Here is a 21,733-nt window from a genome sequence, read left to right as displayed (position 1 = left end):
GTGACACCATTTCCTAGACTGGTGGTCCTGTGCTATAATGAAATGTTGCTTACCCCCAGTTACTTTCTTGAGTTCCTGCCTTGATTTTCCTCAATAGTGGATTGTGATGTAGAAGTAAAATACAAACAAACACCTTTCTTCTCAAGTTGTTTGTGGTCACAGGTTTTATGTTAGAAAGAAAACATGAACACCAGGTAAAGTAAATATGCCAAGGAGAAGGCATTATCCAACGCACAAACGTTAATCACAGGTCAAATGAGATGAGGATAGAAAATCGCCTCTGAAGTATAGTAGCAAGGCTAAAGAATGTGCTAGCTGTTATATTCTTGCAATATAGGGTATCCTCAAACAATATAGTAGATTCATATCATTACATAGATACATTTGTCAGGCACTGCCTACTATATGTCTTATAAATGTTGTATTTTCCCCCAAATTCCAAAAGCATAATTCTCTTCTCTTTGGGTATTATGAAAACAAAACTTCAAATAAATCACTTGTTTAATGTTATACAGCTAATAAAGTCAAAAGAGAAACTCATACTTGCTTTGATCTGAATGTGAACAAATAACAAACCATAATATGCTTTATAACCACTACAGAATTTATTAATATTACAAAAGTGATAAATTGGAAATCAATGCTATTTTTAAAGTTTCCTCTTAGTGGATATTTACATATAGCAGAAATCATAGGAAGCAAAAGCTTACAAAGCCTATTAGAGGCTTTATTATCTTACAATCTGTAAGGATAGAGTACTACCTCACTGTAGGCTGAAGGCTATTTCTCTTTTCTTCACGTGAAATTTTTGTTAGATTAATGGCACTTAAACATTCTTTTCTTCACTACTGATGTGCTGCAAATTTATAGTTGTGGGTTTATACCACGCTCTCAATTTGGCACTGCAAGCTGTTTTATCAAATGACCTAGTAGTTCAGAGCCTGTGTGGGGCCTTCACTCAGCCCCTTGAATGAAAACAGTAAACTGTATCATGGATTAAATCTGTAAAATGTTAATGCCATATAAGGACCAAGATGGTATGTGTTTTAATCACACTTCCTCTTCTCTTATTATATTACTGAAAAGAAGACACAGAGAGTGATTTCTCCATACATAACTCCTCTCCTTCCACTAAGCTGTACTGTTAACCAGGACTCTCTGAGTCAACAGAGCCATATTCTAAATCAAATTGATTAGGGATATCCTTTCATCCTTACATTCAAGTTGGGATAGACATAAAGAATCACATTAGCCCTGCAGAAGTGGCACATGCATTTAATCCCAGCACTTGGGGGGCAGAGACAGGCAGATTTCTGTGAGTTTGAGGCCAGCCTGATCGATAAGAGCTAGCTCCAGGACAGGTTCCAAAGCTACAGGGAAACAACAATCACATTAAGGGTTTCTGAGATGGCTCAGTGTGTAAGGTTGCTTGCTGCCAATTCTCTGGATCCAAGTTTGACTATTAGAAACTATATGATGGAAGGAGAAAAGTGACTACAGCAAGTTTTCCTCTGACCTTCACATGTTGTGGAACGTGGATGTGTATTCTAACACACACAGAGAATAAATAAACAAGTATAAAACATGAAGATTTCTTTTTAAAAGAAATACATTTAAAATAGCAGATTTAATAAGAAAAGCACATAGCTACTAGTGAATTGGGAGCTCACAATGTTCTTTGACAATGTTCTTTGGGGCAAGGAACTTTTAAACATTCAGACATCAAAGCTATTTATATTAGCTGTTAGATTAACAGAGACCGAAGGCAGAAATCTGTCATGGGTAGAGACTCCCTCCTATAATTGGCATTACTTTCAAGGGGCATGGAAACCTTGAATCTCATTAAATTTGGATCCACTGTCCTTATCTGTTCTGTTCATTTTGGTTAGGTACTAGCTGCTGAATTAATATCAGTGCTTGTATAATGATGACAAAAATAATTGTGCTGATAGTGATGATGATACTATTGGCATTGAAATTAGTACTTTTTTATTGCCCTATCTTATCCCACACTATAGTACTCTCAGCATAAGAGTAGATAGGATAGTTTTTCACACAAGTCATTTCAGAGACTATCCTTAAGTATAAAATAATTTCCACTTAAATTCTTATACAATGTAAAAATGTGAAAAGATATACACTTTGGGTGGTGTGATTCCTTCCTTTTTGAAGTGTTGAACATTTGATTGTGATACCTAGGCATAGTAAGCACCTGTGACTTCAGAAATTATTCAGTGAAGTTAAACAATTTAAATTTTCTCAATATCTTTCAGTTTGCCAAACCCAGACTATGGTGAGGCTTTATTATATGTACTTTTATTCTTTGGAAATTATCGTTAGTAATAACATCACATCTAGTGAGACTGGGCAAGCAGAAATTCCAAAAATCAATAAAGGGTGACTAAACCTACTAGTATTTGAATTTTGATTCTTGGAAATTGATATTACAAGGAATATGCTCACAGAAAAGGCCACATTTTAATTACTATAATCTTTATAAATTAAAGACAATTGTAACTTTAGAAACAGGAAATAACAATTCTCCCTTTTACTTCCAAGTATAAATGAGGTTTAAATAACTTCTGATGCATATAGCCTGTTCCAGTAGCCGTCACTCATTTCTCATACCACCTACATAACTCTTTTGAGTAAGAAACTTAAAATAACATAACTTACCTACTATAATGGATGCAACACTGTGTGCTAGCACAAAATTGTCTCTCTCAAATTTGTGAAAACAAAAAGAAATGAATGTTGTGCACAAACAGCATAATGCAATCAGTAAAAATAGAATAATTCTAATCCTGGACCCCCAACATTATATTTAATCAAACATACAGAAAACATAAAGGTGTTGGGGTCTCTTTCCTAACCATTACAATTTATATTAAAAATAAAACATACATTCATTATTGCAATAGAAAAAAGAAGTACTATCTACATTGGATATTTGATCTTTTGAAAACACCACCAACTATATTTTTAATTCCAGTGACAATCCAAGATTAGAGAAGGATCAAATTATTTAATCTGGGGGTGATAGAAAGGACTTAATTTATTTTAGAAAACAAGTGTTTAAAAATGCTTAACAGTGCACTTTGTCAATCATCAGTAAGCAAATTGCTATTTCTAGTTTTGTTCTTGTTACTAAACACACAGTAAGTAGATACAAAATCTGGGAATTTTTCTTGAACTGAAATGGGTTAGCCATCTAGTCAGATGTCAGATAGCTTGAGAAGCAAAGTAGTCAAAGGAATTGTTTATTAAAATGAACATTAGGTCATGGATAATTTGTTTTGGTCTTCAAGAGTGTACACTGAGTTCATTTCTATTCAAATTCTCTATGATTTAATGAATGGTTATTCAAAAAGCAACAACTTTTTAAAAAATTACTGGGAAAATTGGTATCAGTATATTCAACCTGATTGAAATCTTCACAGTAAGAAAAATGTGTTCCTATCACCTCACTGGAGTTGAAGAAAGTATTTTAAAACTAAAGTAATAGCAGTTCTTTCACACTCAATAATGAAATTAATATTTCTGCCTAATATAAAATAAATAATATTATATGAAAATCATAATAAAATTTGAACTAAGGAATAACTTATCTTTATGATTTTAAATTCATCAATTCATATTTAGTCCCTTCCTCACCTACCTACTAAATATGTCTGCTGAGCAAATATTACTGAAACACAGCTTTTTTTGCTCCTAACTAGCCAGTAAATCTACATTCATTGCCACTCAGTTCAAGTCTTTGTGCCTTCTATGGACTTTCATTATCCCTTCCAAATTAAAGAACCATCATACTATCCTTGCAATCCAGAAAACTTGGCCCACTTTACTCCATGGCCTTGTCCTAACCTTTAAAATCAAACTGAACTTCTGAAGAAAAAAAAAATGTTTCATATTAACTCAGTAGACATTCTCACTGTGCATGGAAGTTTGAGGTACATATGAGGTGTTCTTATGCACTTGTGACCTGGACATGCATAGCATGACTAATTATGATTTCACTCTATTCCTCAGAAAAATCCTCTGAAACAAAGCTGTATACAATAATTCCTTACGCTTTTCGTTATACACCATTAGGTTCCTGCTGTATTGGTGAAATGTATGTCCAGAACTAAGAAAATACTACAAGCTTGTTTGAGCTTCCAAAGACCAACCACTTCTCTCTCCCTGGTCTATATGCATATCTGGCAACTGAGAACCTCACTGTGCAAGACAGTGTCTACGCTCTATATAGAAACTGTTGGGTATGGGATTACAAATTCCAGCCCCTTGACTGTTTTGCAAACAAATTTAAGGACCATCAAGAGTTGAGAACTTCCTAAAGAAACTGCTTAGGGCTCATTTGCAACCACATGCCAGTCAGTTTCTTCCTCTGCCTTAAAAGCAACGGAAACTCCTAGGTGCAATTCTGAATTTCAAATTATGCTTACAGGGAAGGAATTTGAAGACATCTGTCCCTCCTCATTAGTCTATGAGCTCATTTTTTTCCCCTCTAAGACAGGATATCACTATATGGGCCAGAGTGTCCTTTAATTCATAATCCCTGTCCTCTGCCTCATAAATGCTAGAATTGCAAGCAGGTAACACCACACCCTTCTATTAGCCTATTATCTTTCAATAATGGTAACTGCTTTGGACATCTTTAGCTTATGATAGGCACCATCCATATAAAAGAGAAGGCCCTAAAACAGTATGTCTCATTTTTCTGGAAGGAGTAAAACAGTTATGATGAATATGAATGAAGGAGTAAAGGATAGTGATCACTGCGGCTGGCAAAATGGCTCAGTATGTAGAGGTGCTTACCACCAAGGCAAAGATCTAAGTTCATCTGGGGAACCTACATGGTGGGAAGAAAGCGTTGACTACTGCGAGTTGTCGTGTGACCTCCACAAGCCTACACTCAGATTGATTACCAAAGTTGTAGTAGAATTTCAGAACAGAAAGGACTTCCTTCTTTGTATCACAGTGAACTATGATACTTGTTCTTTATGTAAATTTTGATGATGCATATTACATGTAGTTTGTGCCTAAATAAAGCCCCCTCTTCTTCATGTTTTCATCAGCAAATATTTAAACATGCAACTATTTACTGACATGCTACTACATATCCTGCATGATTCTGGTTTCTACAAATATGGAAGGTACTTAAAAAAGGAGCGTGCAGGGCAAATGAGACACCAAAGAAAGAACTATGGGACACAGAAGTGGAGAAAGCTGCTGCACATGAACATGAATTTCCAAAAGGCCATTATTAGGCAAAAGAGCACCATGTCCTCTGAGAGAGCAAAGCCAAGAATCACATAGAAGAGCTACTGGTTCAGAGGCATCTTACTGAGAAAAGAGAAGGCTGAATCTCCAGTCCACATAAAGAAAGAGGCCAAGTGTTTGAGGTGGACTCAGTGTGAGTCTTTTTTTCTACTTATTGGAAGTAGGGGCAAAGTATCTAATCAAGAAAATACTTTAAATTAAGCTTGCATGAGATTATTTTTCTTAGTAAGAGGCTTACTCTCTTTAACATCTACTATTCCAATTATTATAATTATTGCCAGTTAGTAAAAGGTTCACACTGGCTAATAGTAAAACCTTATATCTTAGTGAAATTGAATGCACATCTGACTCTAAAACAATATTCTTTCCCACATGGTTTAGAATGAAACCATTTTGCAAAGTATATTTCTATATTATATAAAATGTTTCCTGTTTCTTTTTTCTTCCCTTGTTTTCTTCAATTTCCCCATTCCTCCTAATCAAATTGACACTTTAGGGTTACTTAACTCTTACCATTATTGTAAAGTAATATAGTTTTAATATTACCATTTATTCATTGAATAATTATATTTGAACTGCAAAGTTTTGCTAGTGTGCATGACAAATATCTAACCCCATTATAAAAATATAATTTAAATACAGTTTCGTTACGTAAGATGTCATCTACATTTTGTAAAACTACATATATATATAGTTATTTATATAGTTTTATGTATAGTTTTATATATAGTGTAATATATTTGTATTATTTTTATCTATAGCATATGTCTCAGGACGGAGGAAGACAAAAAGGATATGAAGACAAACAATGATGGCAACTGGAGCTTTAGTGTTCGATGTAATACAATTGCAGTGAAGATAATACTAAGGAGCTGTTTGGAACTTAACAAAATGGAAAATGAAAGGTACTTGGGAGATAAGGTTCTCATCTTCTTCCTGTTTTTCCAAAGCCTGAATGTGAGTAGGTTGTTACATGCTCTTTCTTCTTATGTTTACACAACCTTATTTTACTAGCTCCTCACAACCAGAACTGGAGCTCTGGGACTCTAGCCTTATATTCATACATTTCACATCATAAATCTGATTCTTTAGGGAAGCTAGGGTATTTCCTTTTGCCTAATCATGCTCCATTCGGTCCTGCTTACAGTGTGTGTGTGTGTGTGTGTGTGTGTGTGTGTGTGTGTGTGTGTGTGTGTGTGTGTGTTTTAAACATCTCCCATACTTGGAATGTTACACGCATATATACCAAAATTAGTTTATTCAAAGTCTAACATGAAGTGTGTCTTCTTTAGTAAGTCCCCCCTGATTGCTCTCTATTCATGAGTTCTCACCTTTTTCTAAATTTTCATTGCACTTCATCCCGCTCTTAGAAGTCTGAATGAAAAACTGCCTCGAATTCCAGTTCCACATGGTTCTGCTTCTTAGTCACACCTTCCTCTAAATAATCTGTCTTTCTATTCAGCTATCTAATATCACTCACTTTTTTGTTTCTTGCTTCTGCACAGTGAATTAGCTTAAATGACTATGTTGGTAGCTGACTGGGGTGGCACACACCTGGAATTGCAGCACTCAGAAAAGTGAGGCAGGAGGCCCCCCTGTTCAAATTCAGCATGAGCTACATAGTAACACTCTATCTCAGAATAATAATAATTTAAAAAGCTATAGTTAGGGTGAAAGGAAAGGAAAGGATGAAAGGAGGGGACCAGTGTAGGCCAGTAATTTCATCTTCTTCTGCCACTTGTAAAATATAAACTACTATTCATCCTCTCTCCTTTATTGTACAAGATCCTTTTATTACTTTCCTTCATTAGAGGCTTTATTCTCAACTTACAATGCAGCACATGCTTTGGTGAACATAAATCTAAAACTATTTGTAATTAGCAAGTATTTAAACATTATAGTGCAATTGTTTACTGACATACTACTACTGTCTTGCATGATTCTTGTAGTCTCTAGAAGTATGAGACTGACAGGCATTTGCTTCCTGGAGCTAAACTAAACCATTCAGTCATTGAGAAGAGCACACCCACTGACAAGAGCGACTTACTCGTAGATTGTTATTAAGGGCCTGTAGGAAAATCCCAAGGAGGAAGAACAGCAGTCCAAACTCCCCAGAGATTCCCTGAATGAATTTATTTTGCACACTGTGGAGCTGTGTTCCTCTTGAGTACTATTCAGGAGTTTTGTCATGGTGAGAACAATTAGGAGCTTTAACAGGGATATTCAAAAACTAAACACTGAGAGTCACCAGATTCATTTTTTATATTCAAATTTTCTCCCTTGGCTATATGAAGCTTTGTTTACACAAAATATTCTAAATCTTCGTCTTTCCCATTCTTTACTGTTGTGTTTATCACCCCTGGCTATGTCTCTCTGGAAATAAAGTTCGCCATGACGCTGTAAACATCAGAGTGTTCCTAGTCAGTGTCATTTCTCCATACAGGAAAATGTTAACAGCTGCCTACCTAGTATGTCTGGAGTACACTGCAACATCTATCCTGAATGAAAATATGCCCTTCACAATCTTCTCTCACCTTATCATCTAAAATACACCCCTCTGAAGGCAGCTTTGAGTGAGGAAAAAGCAAAGCTAATATCTTTTCTGTAAGTGTTACTATGGCAGTCCAATGGAGTGATGCTTGCCATTATAATCTTTCCATTTAGCATATTAACAGGGATTCATATGCCAAATATTGTAACAAAAACTAAAGAAGCCTTAATAAGATACAAAATACTAAGTGGTCAATCTTGAGATCATGTACATATAAACACTAAATGCATTCAGGAGGTTATACTTATTTATGCATGGATACGATGAAAATAATCAAAGAAAAAGAAGCCATTACTTTGAGAAGGAGAAATGGGTAGGACAAAGAAAGAACTGGAGGGAGCGGAAACAGGGTGTGCTGGTGGGAGAGAGGAAACAGGGGGTGCTAGAGGGAAGGAAGAAAGGGGGAGTAAATTTTGTATTGTAGTTTAACTACAATTTAAAAATTAACACGTTTAATGGTGTTTATGTATACAGAGGCCTCTGTGTAGACACTAGAATTTGCAAGTAGACATAATACAGAGAGATAATTCAAGGATACTAGATAAATAGATCTATGAACTGCTAGTTTTTGGTTATAGCTATGTTATCGTAGGCTATCAAGTTCCATAAATATTGCTCTTTATTTTCGAAAATTACTTCATAGTTGCCTGTATAAGAGAGTGATCCTATTATTGGAGACATTTAAAAAGAGGTTCTGTCTTTAAGGTGGAGTGAGTGACTAAAACATATTTAGAAAAGGGTCCTCCATGGAATCCCTTGGAAGCAAACAGGCAGCACGCAATATAGAGACAATGCAGATTGTCCTAAAGGCCAGAGAGTGAAATGTTTACAGACGTCATTTCTGGGTCACTTTTTTGACAAAAAAGGGAAGAATTCTATACAAGAGCAATTCTCTGCATGAGAGGATATATACAACAACTGGGGAAAGAACTGTTCAGAAAAAGCAAGGAGACTCACCAGTGACCTATTTTTCCCAACTCTTCCCTTGTATGAGGTCTACAGACATCAAATAAAGTCAAGAGTAGCACAGCAAGCATAAAGATAAGACTTCAGCCCATATAGTACAAGTGGGGCAGGAAGAGAGTTATCCTAAGTCACAAAAGCGAGTTAGAGTTCAAAGTATTACATTTAGGAACATTAACTCCAACAAAGAAAATTTGTTTCCTTACTGTCTATTAAGAAGACAATATGGTATGTCAGGGTATATTGCGATGTAAATACAATACTCAACTGTGGGCTAAAACTTTATCAAGAAATCAGAGTCATAAACAATGAGCGGGTCAACAAACTATCAGATCTCAGATAATCAATTTCGTTTCACTGGCTCACAATTTCCTTCTGTAAAATGACATAATAGAACATCTTTTACTCATCAACTTTGAACACTTCCATTAGATTCTTATGACACTACCCTTGGTACCTCTGGTTAGATCTCTTAAAATGAATTTTATTGTGGCAGCAATATAATCTTTTTTAAAAGTTATTATTTTGTGATGCATACATAATGGTCTTATGATAACCTTTAAATTATAAATTTGAAAATCGGTTTGAAAATGGTGAAACTCCAGGAAGCTATACACCCTAAAACCCACAAACCCACTAACTTAATTCTGTGGATTCAATATCCACAGTAAAAGCTTACTTTTCTTTTTCAACATTTGATAAACATGGCTCATGTGTAGATGCAATGTTAAGTATTTTGACTATGAGTACGTGATCATTTTATTTAATTCAGCCTAGAACTTTTATTCTTCACTAAACTTTGTACACAGATGAACAATGCATTCTGAAGACATTTATTCACTCAGTTGTACACGCCCTAATACATTTAAATATTTTTGTTATTATACATTTTCTTTATCAAGTGATACTGAAAGTAAAGCTGATTAAATGGCTTTCCAAGATTTTTAAAGTAATTTTTATTTCATCTTCTTTTATGTCTCTGGATCTTTGGTGAACATGCATGTCTGTGCACCATGTGCCTTCATGGTGCCTTTAGAAATCATCAGATCACTTGGAACTGGAGTTAACGATGTGTACCACTATGCGGGTACTGGGAACCAATCCCAGGTTCTCAGAAGAGCAGCCAGTGCTCTTAAAGGCTGAATCACCTCTCCAGCTCAATTAATACTTAATTTCATTTAAATTAATAAATAAGTCCATGATTACCATTATACTAACAAAACGGATATTGGTACAATAAGAATGTATCAATTAATTAACCTTAACAAGGTCAGGAAAAGATTTTCAGTTTTTCAGTGAATTTACACACCATATACTATATCCTGACTTAGTGTTATTAAATACTGTCTAATTTTACTCTCAAATTTAGATAGAAACAACATTGTTAATTTAATTCTATTTATTGTAATGTGTGTGCATGTGTGTGTACATGCAGGTAACTATAACAAACCTTTTGAATACCTTATCATGAAAAATGATGCTTTTAATGTTATAATATGAAAAAAAGAAATAAAATACTAAAGAGCTTTGCTTTCTCCCTTTGCTTCATCCACAGCTCACTGCTTGGCAATTTCAGATTATATGATTGGAAGGCAGTACTAAGCCACTCAGTCATCCCTTTTCTGTAGCTATAAGCCTTAGGAATCTTAGGCTTCTGACACTTAAATAGTGTATCTGCACAGCAGAACCAAAAAAGCATGCCAACTGAGGATTTGTCATTGTGAGCCAATGGCCAGGGTAAGCAGCAAGGGGTATGTCCATTGAGCCATGTGGTTGGACTGTAATGGTATGCTATACACATTGTAAGACTCTCCAGGGTGGCATTCTCTGGGTGAAAATTAAAAGCATATTTGTAAGGTGATTAACTGAATTTGTCAAATAAACAAACCTATTTACATTTCTGTGGTATTCCTTTGCAAACCTAATAGATCATAGCTGAAGTATTGTCATGACACAGACATGTATTCTAAACACAGGATAGCAAAGAAATACTTGCTATTTATAGGCATCAACAAAGTAAGATAAATATACGTGACAAGATTCATCCAAAATAAAGAAATTTTGAGTATCTTTAATATAAAAATCAAGAGACTTGGAATTAAGAGGAGGTTATATTTTAAAACAAGAGCTATTTAAGTTTATGAACATTAATTTATTTTTACAAGATTTTTACAGTTTCTAATTCTATCTTAACCAAAACATAAAACGTTACCTCTTAGCCTCTTTAGTCATCCACATAAAGCATATACAGAAACTCAGATAATGAACTATGTCCTCATTTATGTGAATACGTTTGTGGTAAAAATGCAAGCATTAAAGCAATGCAGCTTTAGCAGTGACACACATGGGGGATTGCCTCCCCCTAAAGAACGTTAGTAATTATTGCAACTAGAAAATTACAAACAGCATCGGAGCCTTTACATTCTCATTTCCTCTATTACTCTGGGTACTCAAGCCCATATACTTTGGTAAATAAAATGATCCTTGAGAGTGGCTTTGTGGTTAGTTGACCTAATTCAAGTGCTAGCATCAAGTTTGTTTGTAAGCATTTGTTTTTGTAGTCCTCCTGCCAAAAACAGATCCTGTGTCCTCAGGGGCATTAAGGGGGAGAAAATTATCTCCTTAAAGTAGCCACACAAATTTTTTGAATATGATTCAAATGCAACTCTTTTGAATTACTTAAAACAACTATATTCCCTTATGGGCACTCCTGAAAAACAAAACTGAGTGGTGAGTGAAATTTCGTATGAAAAGCTTTTCATTTGTCTATGTTGTTTAATCACCAAATGATATTACCTACAAGCTAATTGTAATAGATACAAGGAAATGTTTATAAAGTTTAAAATTAGGACACGAAAACAATATTCTGAAAAATTCATGATAGGGGAATTCTATTTTGCATATGTTTCTAAGGCAAAGTATATTGATAAGCATTTAGACACACTGTTACCTTTTGTTCAGTGCAACAAGTAACTATTCTATTTTTTTTATGGATCTATGGAACTCTCGCAGGTCAAATGTAATGTCAGAGGGTACAAGTGTCCTAAGTAACAGAGCCTGAAATACAAGTCAGGAAACCTTAGTCAATTCAGTATTCTACAGCTGAATTCCTTTCTCTTTGAGATTCTTGATTTGACTAATGAAAAATTGAACTGGAATTTAATAAGAAAAAATGCTGACATGACCTTATCTATATCTGCTCAAATAGTGAAATTATAATTATGCTCCATAACCTCAGTATTACCAGAAAGCTTGCTACTTTTAAATCTTACGTTTTTAGTTGCCACAAATTCTAAAGTAGCCCTCCTTACGAAAAAATGAGATTTCTCAACTGTCAAAATCATGTCCATTTTAATACTAACTATATAAAAATATTTCAATAAATATACAAGAGTCTAAAAGATTTCAAAATAAAAATAGTCTTTTTCCAAGTTCAATTCCAGAAAATGCTTTACGTATGATTCTCTTTAAAATAACGTTGATTTGTTCACATACACTGCAACAAAAAAAATGTCATTTAAATTTTCCCTACTTATGGGACTATTATGATTACCTGTTTTCCAAATCGCCCAATTTTACTGAAGTAATTTATCAAGAAAGAAATCAGTATCTTACATATTCATATCATAAATGGTAGTTGTTCTCCCTAAAATTTTCTAATATAAATACATGATGCTAGCTTTTAAAAAAGCAATAAAACACATTACTTTAGCTTTAAAAAAAGCAATGAAATAGAAAAATGCATATTATATTTTACACCACTCACTGATTGCATGTTTAAATGCTTTCTTATTAAGCAAAACTATTTATTATTGATTTGTAGGACACTTAATAGCAATGCTATGAAGTGTCTTTATTACATAATCTTCCTAAAGAAAGTAACAGGTTACAAGTAGCTATTAAAATGTCTGAAACTATCTGTCCTGATGTGAGTATATTTGTTCTTTAAGGAAATAGATAGCAATTACATGTATGTACTGGTTTCACACTCAGTGTCTTTTTGAAATAGACTTCTTTCCCATCTATATTTATTTCTATTCTTTATTAGGATTAGAAAACCTCAATAAGTTGCCCTATTGGGCAACATATGTATGCTGTGAGCCAGAAAACAACTAAGGAAGTCATTTATAAAATGTGAAAATTGAGGATATAGGGGAAAAATCATTGCAGGCTGTATTTCTGCACGTAGATAGAGACTAACAGCCTGGGAGCAGCCGTAGTGTTACCCTGACCCCTGAAGGAAGGAATCAGGAGTTAACTTCACATTCAATTTCCTACACAATATGAACACCAAACCTCCAAATTCACTGGCACAATATATCAATGTTTGGGCATGTCCTGCAGAAATAAGAAAGTCACCTCAAATATCAGACCTCAAAATTTCATTCCACAATCCCACCATCTGATTTGAGGTGAGAAAAATCTTTTCAAAGTTACTTAGGGAGTCTCTACATCCTTCCTACCCCTGACTTCACAAAAATTAAATGCAAGAAATCAAACAAAAACAGAAAGAATCATCTCAGCATTCAGAAAGAAAGTCTTTTAGCCATCTTCTCAAAATAAATGCAAAGGAAAATTAGAACTAGGACTACTACACGAGACTCAGATAATCAGGGTTAGAATATTAACAGCTTTCATGTTTGTGGTGTGTGTGTGTGTGTGTGTGTGTGTGTGTGTGTGTGTGTGTGTGTGTGTGAATATATGATCTACTTATGGGGAACAAATCCTGAAACAGTGGAAGGCCTAAGTAGCTGATGTGCATCTGCTTCAAAAAAGGAGAAAAGAAAAGAAACAAAGAAAGAAGAAAAGAAAGAAAGAAAAGAAAAAGGGAAAGAAAAAAGCACAGCTTCAAATAAAACATGAAGGAACATGACATTTTATTCTGCAGTGTTCCCTCCTCTGTATAGTGAGCACAGTGGATTCATCTCATCTCACGGTGAAAGTCTCCAATGCCTGCAACATGTCTTTTAAGGCATTCATTAAGTAAAACTTGAAAATAGATTGCTCTTGATATCTAGGATTTATGTTAACAATGAGTTCGAAACCATTGTGGGTTGTGGTTTTCCGTTTGTTTGTTTTTTTCCTTTTTAATTTAACATGATGCTGCTACCTTTAAAGATTTTTACTTCTCTTTTTCCCCTGAGGGTTAAAATGGCCCAGAACAAGGTTGTCATGGCAAAGATAAAGGTAAGAAGCACTCATTTCTGGCACACCATGGAAGCAATCATCTTTTTTTTTTTTTTATGAGGGAACCACCAGACTGAAATCTGCATCAAGCTCTACCAGGAAAAATGCAAGAGGGGACACTAAATGGTCCTTCCCTTCAGTCTCTCTCAGTCATTTCAGTGGATTTAACTTTCCACTCAGTTGAGGTCACATATTTCAACCATAGGGAAGAGAACTATGACCTTGGCTGGCATCATCAGCTCCAGAGACTCAATGGGGCACTTGTGAAACATTGCAGACACATTTTGACTCTCCACGGGTGTGGCTAAAATTGCTCCCATCCAGCCCTAAAGCTTATATGATCTGCTAGCCCTCAGAAACTCAATGTGAGAAAACTCATGTTAAATTCGCCGCAGAGATCAAGGTTTACAGGACCCTTGCAGCTAATCTCTGTCTGCCCTCCTCCTCTGTTAGCAGTTACAAGCCTTCAAAAGTTAAGAGGGTGATGGAGGCTCGCTCTATACAATCATTCCATCTCACTATCGTTGACTGAAGCTCACTGATGTAATGAAGTTACATAATCACCGATTATGCACGACTTCCATCCATCTTCCTACATATCCACATCTTGTCTCCCCTCCCCTTCAGATCAATCTACCAGGTGAGATTTATAACACATGCAAATGCTTCATTCTCTCATCATAGGTACTGAATATGGGACTTTAGCATTGCAGTACAGTGCACTGAACCACGTCATCAATATCGATTTTTTTATTCCATTTCCCAGGCAGAATATGCTTAAGAATCCTGAGTGCTGTAGTCTCTAACTTTTTAGCAAAAGGCTAAAATAACAGATAGAACACATCTTCAACTTAAGGTTAAGAGAGGAGTGCAATTGACTGCGTTTCCCAAGCTAGCTGCATTGCAATAAAAGGATCATCTCCACTTCCAGACCTTTGACTCCCCAGCACGTGGGTCGTAGCTTCAGCTATTTAGGGTATTGGTTAAATAATTCTATTATTGGGTAAGCAAACTTAGAAAAGAATGTACAATGGTGATATTTAAGATAATATTACTATATTATTCTCTATTTTACTGATTATTTCAATCTTTTCTCTTTTCACTCTGAGTGATAATGCACTAAAATAGACAGAAAAGTAGTCCACAGCACTTAATTATCACCAATAACCACAACCTGGAGAACAATTAACAATGATTATCACCTTAAAGTTTAGGAACTTGACAAGTGGGATATCCCTGGTCCCATTGCGGCTGGGAAATGCAGCAGAATGCTGCACTGAGTTGAAAACATATTTCTTTTAAAGAATAAAGAGTCGCTTATTTCATTTGAAATGGGCTCTTCAGTAAGTGCTCCTTTTACCGATGCTATTCGTCCAGAATGCATGAACCACAAATATTGCCTCCAAACAAAGAGTGTCTATCCAGAATTAATCCAAGACTCTCTTCCACACTGAAATAATTGGGGAGTGATTCTTTGATTTATTTCCAGTTATACTTAGAATACACACACACACACACACACACACACACACACACACACAACTGCAGTTATTCCATTCAGTGCCAATAACGGCCACATCACAGCCATCAATGCGATGCAGCAATCACCCAAGTCACCCATTCCCATTACAGACGCCCAAGTTTGCTCACGCCACTGATGGGTCTACATATAAAAATGACCTTACCCACAACAGTCTTCCGAATTATTCTCCTCTGGATATCAGTCGGTAAGGTAATTGCTGGTCATCACAATGCGTATTCAGAAAAATCCACGTTTTACTCCTGTGTTCTTTTTCTTGTTTTGGCTAGCAATTAATATTGTGAACAAGATACCCATTCACAAATGCCAAGTTCACCATAAAAGCAGATAATTCCATACAGATCTTCCCTACAAGACTGTGTGTCCAGTTAGTTCTCAAAGTGCCCGATTGTTTAGTGACGATACAATCCAGGTGCAGAGCAGGGAAGGGAAAAAAAAATACTAGGAGAAAAAAAGAAAAGGCAGAATAAAAAAGGAGAGACTGAAGGAGGAGAGATCAGAAAAAGAGGAAAAAAATTTAAATGTGTGGTTTTTTGTTCTTTTGTTTTTTGTTTTTGTTTTTTGGTATTTTTTTTAAGAAGGAAGGAAAACGGACGATAAGTGAAGAAGTCTGTGAGCTCTATGACAAGAATCGGAGTCTTGCTTGCAAATCTTCTGAATACATGTAGCCTTTCAAATCTTCCTGGTCCCCAAGTAAAATTTCCAGATCCGGGATGCAGCCATAAGAAAGAATCCTATGTGTATTTCACAAGTATCCCGCAATAACAGATCCGACGGGGTTTTCCTTGTACAGTACTGCTATGTGAAAGCACACAACCCCTGCTGTTTGGGAAGGTGTCTCCTGGGTCCTAGCTCTCTTCAGCAGACCCCAAAAATGATTTTTCAAAAGAGAGTGGGTGGGGGGAAGCAGCTTTGCGTTTATCTTGAATGATGCTAATCCTGAGCGAAAACGACAAGCAAACCGCGAACAGCACGAGATCTTGATTAATAGCCAGAATCCACTTAAAATATCCCAAGGAAGAAGGAGCGAAAACAAGAAAGAGAAACTGCAATGCATAAATGATTCCAGTGTTTCTACAAGATCGGTTCATTTGATTGAATGCATTCTCTGGTTTGCTGCAAGTCATAAAGAGGATAGTATTACTGCCACCCAATGGATATTTTAGTACTAGCCAATCCACAGACAGCCACCGCTTTGCGAGTTTTAGTTTGCAGAAGACCCGAAGAGGAAGGACCGTAGCCTGGGAATCTTTCGGAAAGGACCCTGGAAGGAATAATGGGAATCCGTCCTAACAGGCAAAAGTGTCCCAGCCAATTGGATGTTTACCCAGGCTTGCCTTAGCCACCTTAGAATTGTGGTTACAATTTTATAGGCAGCTGAAAGGTACAGAGAGCGATGCCTGGTCTGACACACTCATAAAATCCTCCTTTCGTCTTTTCTCTTTGAAGATTTATTATAGCACGCGATCTCTCTCTCTCTCTCTCTCTCTCTCTCTCTCTCTCTCTCTCTCTCCAATAAAAAAAGTGGGTGGTAGTGACATGAAAACACAGCTCAGTGTCTCAGGTGGCGAGGTGATAATCGGTCGTAAAGGCAGTTTTGCAAAGTGCTCCTGTGTGTGTGTGTGTGTGTGTGTGTGTGTGTGTGTGTGTGTATTGGTATGTAAACGGTAAGTCCTTCAGGCAGTTACTCTCTCAGCAGGTGCCCCCTCGGTTTGTGGAGAAGCTAAATCTTCCCATAGAGAAAGGGGTTTGGGAAAAGAATGCTTGTGATGGGCACCCCTTGAGCAGAGGGGGTGGGGAAGGAGGTTGGGGAGTGGAAAGAGAAACTGTCTGGGCGGGATCGAAGAGGATCCTCTTCTCAAGCAGTCAAGATTTCCTTACTTCATTAGAGTTTGCTTCATTTTCCTGAAACGGATTTGTGTTGAGGAACGAGGTACAAAAGCAGGTACTTGTAGATAAATAAGGGAGTTACTTTAAAGTTACTTGCCTTTTTACCTTGAGATGTTATGAAACTCCTAATTCTGTGATTCCCAGATTTTAATGTACGCACTTTAATTCTGGTGATGTAGTGTGAGGCCTGAGAGCCTGAGTCTCTAATAAGCTGGTGTGTGGACTATAATAATGCTGTCAGATTACATACTGCACTTAGAGTAGCAAGCCCCTGGGGAAGTGAGCATATTTACACTGCAGCCACAGCATTAGGTTCTGACAACGGAGTAAACAAGGAAAGAGGATGGATAAATGCTTTCCTGCCACCATCCCCCCCTTTCCACCCCACACTTCAGCTTTTCCCATACACCCACTGCAGTGCCAACTCTGAAAACCTTAACTTGCTGAACAAGGTTTTTCTCAAGCTTTTTAACTGGAAGACTTCATGAGATACACCAAAGGTAGAAAAGTAAACAGGCAAAACAACCTTGTACCTTGAGAGCTAGATCTTCGTGTAATTCAGGGATTAAAGCAAAAATTGGAAGTAGAAAAAAATGAGATGAAATGGGTGGGGGTAAATTAATTGGAAGCTAGACTACTAAATCAGGGCACAGGTGAGGGCGAATGAGGGCTGGGAGCCCGAAGGGGGAGGTAAATCTATGTTTTGATGGACTGTCCATAAAATTGAAATTATAAACCATAAACCAAGGTGAGGAAAGATGTGTTAAATTGCTAGTGCATTTTCAAGACTTGCATGGTTTTGCTGAAGGGATTTAACCCAGGTTAACCTCTGGTATGCATGTGGCTCTCTTCTCAGTACACCCTCCCCACATGCTACAATTTGGAAAAATCTCAAGGCCAGAGTTTGAAGAAAAAAATCCTACCACTACTTACTAGTGAATGATACACTTTACCATCCCTTGTCGCACAGTCCTTTCGCTGACCCACTTAAGTGAAGAACTAGACTTCCAATGTACTGAAGGGGGTATAATTAACACAGTTTGTTGCTTCAAGCGAAGTTTAGAAGTAAAAGTTTAGGCCATAGGCTCAGACCGGAACTAAAATTCTATTACTAAACTGGCATAATTATCCATAGGAATCACAAATCTTTTCTTGACCTCAATTTCTTTATCTGTAAAATGGTAGTTAAAATGAACCTGTTACCAAGGTGTGACCCAGGTCGCATGAGAGACAATTCAAATCCCTAATGCACTGTTTCTGCAAATCAGTTTGTTACCTTCACAGGGAACAACTTGAAATATTACCTCAACATGGGTTACAGAGAGCATCAGGAAGCTTGGATTAATGCTTAAAGACACAGGTGAGTGTTGGATCATTACAATCCTATTGAAAGAGATGATTTTTAAAAGCTTTCTCTTCAGATCAAGAAAGGGAAGTGTTTGTTTGAATCTGGGGTGAAGCATTGTCTATTCCTGGATCTTACAGAGCCAACTGTGGGCCTCACTGTTTGTTGCCATGGGATCCTCTTTGTGCGAACTGTCTTGAACTGTGTGGGAACATTTTCCTCTTGCCTCCCTTCAGTTCTTTCTCTAACTCTTCTGAAGATATGTGTCAGAACAAAATGTAGCTGCATTATTGCCAATTAAGACTAACAGCAGCTGCAAGGTGCATCTAATTAAGAAATTTAATTACTTCACTGAATTCTCATTTGCAGATGTTTAAAGCATTAAACAATATATTGTGATTTTATTTTAAAAATCTGGAAACGGCTGACCTCTCTCCATGTTGATAATGAAACAAACTCTGGATCCATGATGGGTGTTAAAAAGAAGACTTTATGCCAGGTGTGATACAACATATCTGAAATTTCAGCATTCAGGAGGCTGAGGACAGAGGACGTAAATTCCAAAGTAGTCTGAGCTACACACTGAGTTCAAGGATAGTGGGTAGCACAGTAAGATATTTCTTTTAAAAAGTCCTTTGACATGTAAAGTATATACCCTGATAAACTGCAAATATGGGATGATATATTCAGGATTGGGTAATAGCATGCATAACCATGAAGGGTTTTTATTTTATTTTAATAAAGAAAATCTCAAAACACTGAAAATTTGAGTAGAGTACTTGCTTTGTACATAGTTCTCAAATGCTCTTTTCTTTGCCAGTAACAGGATAGTTAACGGTAAGTTTAATGCTGAATTATGGGAATTGTAGGCTAGAATGCAAAGCATTGTGGGGTTTGTAGTAAAATCTGACTGCAGATTAATCCATGCTCTTAGCTTTTCTCAGTGGAAGAAACTGCTGTTCTATTTTCTGATACTAGGGAAAAAGAGCATTAAGATACATTATAACATTAATGAAATAAAATTTAATAGTACTAGAATGAAGAAATTAGGGTTTAGGTACAATAGTACTGTGACTGAAGAGAATACAATAAGATCTACTTTCTCAGCCCAAAAACAACCTGAGAGAGCAGGTTCTCGATATTAATATGTTATACCTGAGATTTTAAAAAGCACAATCACGTTTATTTTTCTTGTGGTAATATTGATAAAATGCTTAGCTTACTGTCTATGGAAGAAAGTAGTGAGCAGTGGAACATAATTCTAATTCTTGATTCTATCTTACCTATTGGTATCTGAAGTGTTATTTTCTACTCTTTATATCATATCTCAGATATGTGGAGAACAATTTTATTGACCCCCTTTTAGGTATTTTATTATATAAAACTACTTTGCATATTCAGAGTAGTTCCTCAAAGCTAGAAATGGTTTTGGAGTTATTTCACTCAGTCCACATTTAATTAATTATGGTGATTTATAAAAAAAACTTATAGCTCATTTTTGTATGTAGGTGATGCTACATATATAAATACACAATACACAGAGGTTTTTATTTAATCCATTGCCATTTTATTTCAAAGTTCAATAAGCATTTTCTGTATGATAGGAAGTCACAGTCTAACTTCCCAGTAATGCTGGATGAAATCAACTTCCCTTTTATTATAAAGACTAAAATACAACTCTTTATAGCCTGTGAAATTCATCATTATCATGCTAAGTTACTTAGAAGGTACTTTATACCTAAGGTTGCTTCCTTCTCTCTTTTGCTCCTTAAAGAAGCCTCCATGCACAAAAATATGGCAGTAAAGCAAACTATTATTACAGACATGAATAAATGCACTATCACGTGCCCTCCATTTTCAGGCCTTTTGCCAGCAACATTCATTTGAACCCACCACCACATATTCTCAAATGAGGTACAGACAAAGACTTGAGCATTTCAGCAAAATTCCACCATAATGTTAGGAAATAATAAAGAATGCTATGAAAAAAGCAAACAGCAACACGAAAGAAAAATACCATGGCTGCTTTTCTTTCAGATTTCTAAGTTTCGAATCATAAAAATACACAAATATATATCTTTGTGAATGCAGTTTACATTATTGTTCATACTGTGCATATTTCTTTTATGGTCATAAAAATAAAAGCAATGCCCCAAATGAAACACTATGTACATAAGCGATGCAAATGCATCCCCGGTGGAAAGCCGGCTGGCTGCTGGTGGGAGGGTATATTTATACAGTGCCTTTCATTTGGAAGGTTCCCAAAATGATTTGCAAACTGTATATAGAGGAATTGCTCACCATGGAAATTCACCCACTTCCAGGAGAAAATGCAGAAGTCATTCCATGCTGACAACCAGTTTAAAAAAGCCACAGAACAGGCCTTCAGGTGGGTAAATATTCAAATCATAATCAGTTCTGGAAATAATCATGGAATACCCACTATGTGCTGGGTACTGCTTGAGATTTGAAGAGTATTCCTTGTCGGTATGTGTGGTCAGGTTTTTCATTTTCCCAAAGCTTATACATAATTGCAATCTGACTGGAACTTCAGAATTAAAAGCTCCGTTTCCTGGTAAATGTCTGATCTCTGCAAATAGTTCCACAGAAATAGAACTCTTGCTACTTTTGTGTTTATTTATATCTTACTTCATGGTATTCAGGACACATGACCTATTGCGATATTTTCCACTTTAGTTTTAATACACACCAGAAAGAAGAAGGAGAGAGAGAGAGAGAGAGAGAGAGAGAGAGAGAGAGAGAGAGAGAGAGACTTCTGATAAGATGATTTAAGCAGAAAAAATCATACTAACACTTCCTAGGTTGAATGATTTGGAAGGTGGTGATTGGGCAGAATTCAACCTTTACAGCAGTGATTCTCAACTTTTGGGTTATAATCCAATTGTAGGGGGGGGTTGAATCACCAATTCGTGAAAGTTATCTAGGATTATCGGAAAACAATCACACTATGATT

At 36.2% G+C, this 21,733-nt stretch overlaps 1 protein-coding gene across 1 annotated transcript in view; it reads right to left on the bottom strand.

Moving 5' to 3' along the window:
• Positions 1–16,583, bottom strand: part of Il1rapl1 (interleukin 1 receptor accessory protein like 1) — a 1,275,516-nt gene extending 1,258,933 nt beyond the window's left edge. Inside the window, exon 1 of the mRNA XM_048449782.3 lies at positions 15,670–16,583. The gene's annotated coding sequence lies outside the window, so the exon portion shown is untranslated. The remainder of the gene's footprint in view (positions 1–15,669) is intronic.
• Positions 16,584–21,733: the final 5,150 nt, after the last annotated feature.

The sequence above is a fragment of the Myodes glareolus genome, chromosome X (genome assembly GCF_982192425.1).
Source record: "Myodes glareolus chromosome X, mMyoGla1.1, whole genome shotgun sequence".
In the NCBI taxonomy this organism is placed as follows: domain Eukaryota; kingdom Metazoa; phylum Chordata; class Mammalia; order Rodentia; family Cricetidae; genus Myodes; species Myodes glareolus.
This window is presented reverse-complemented; position numbering and strand designations above follow the sequence as displayed.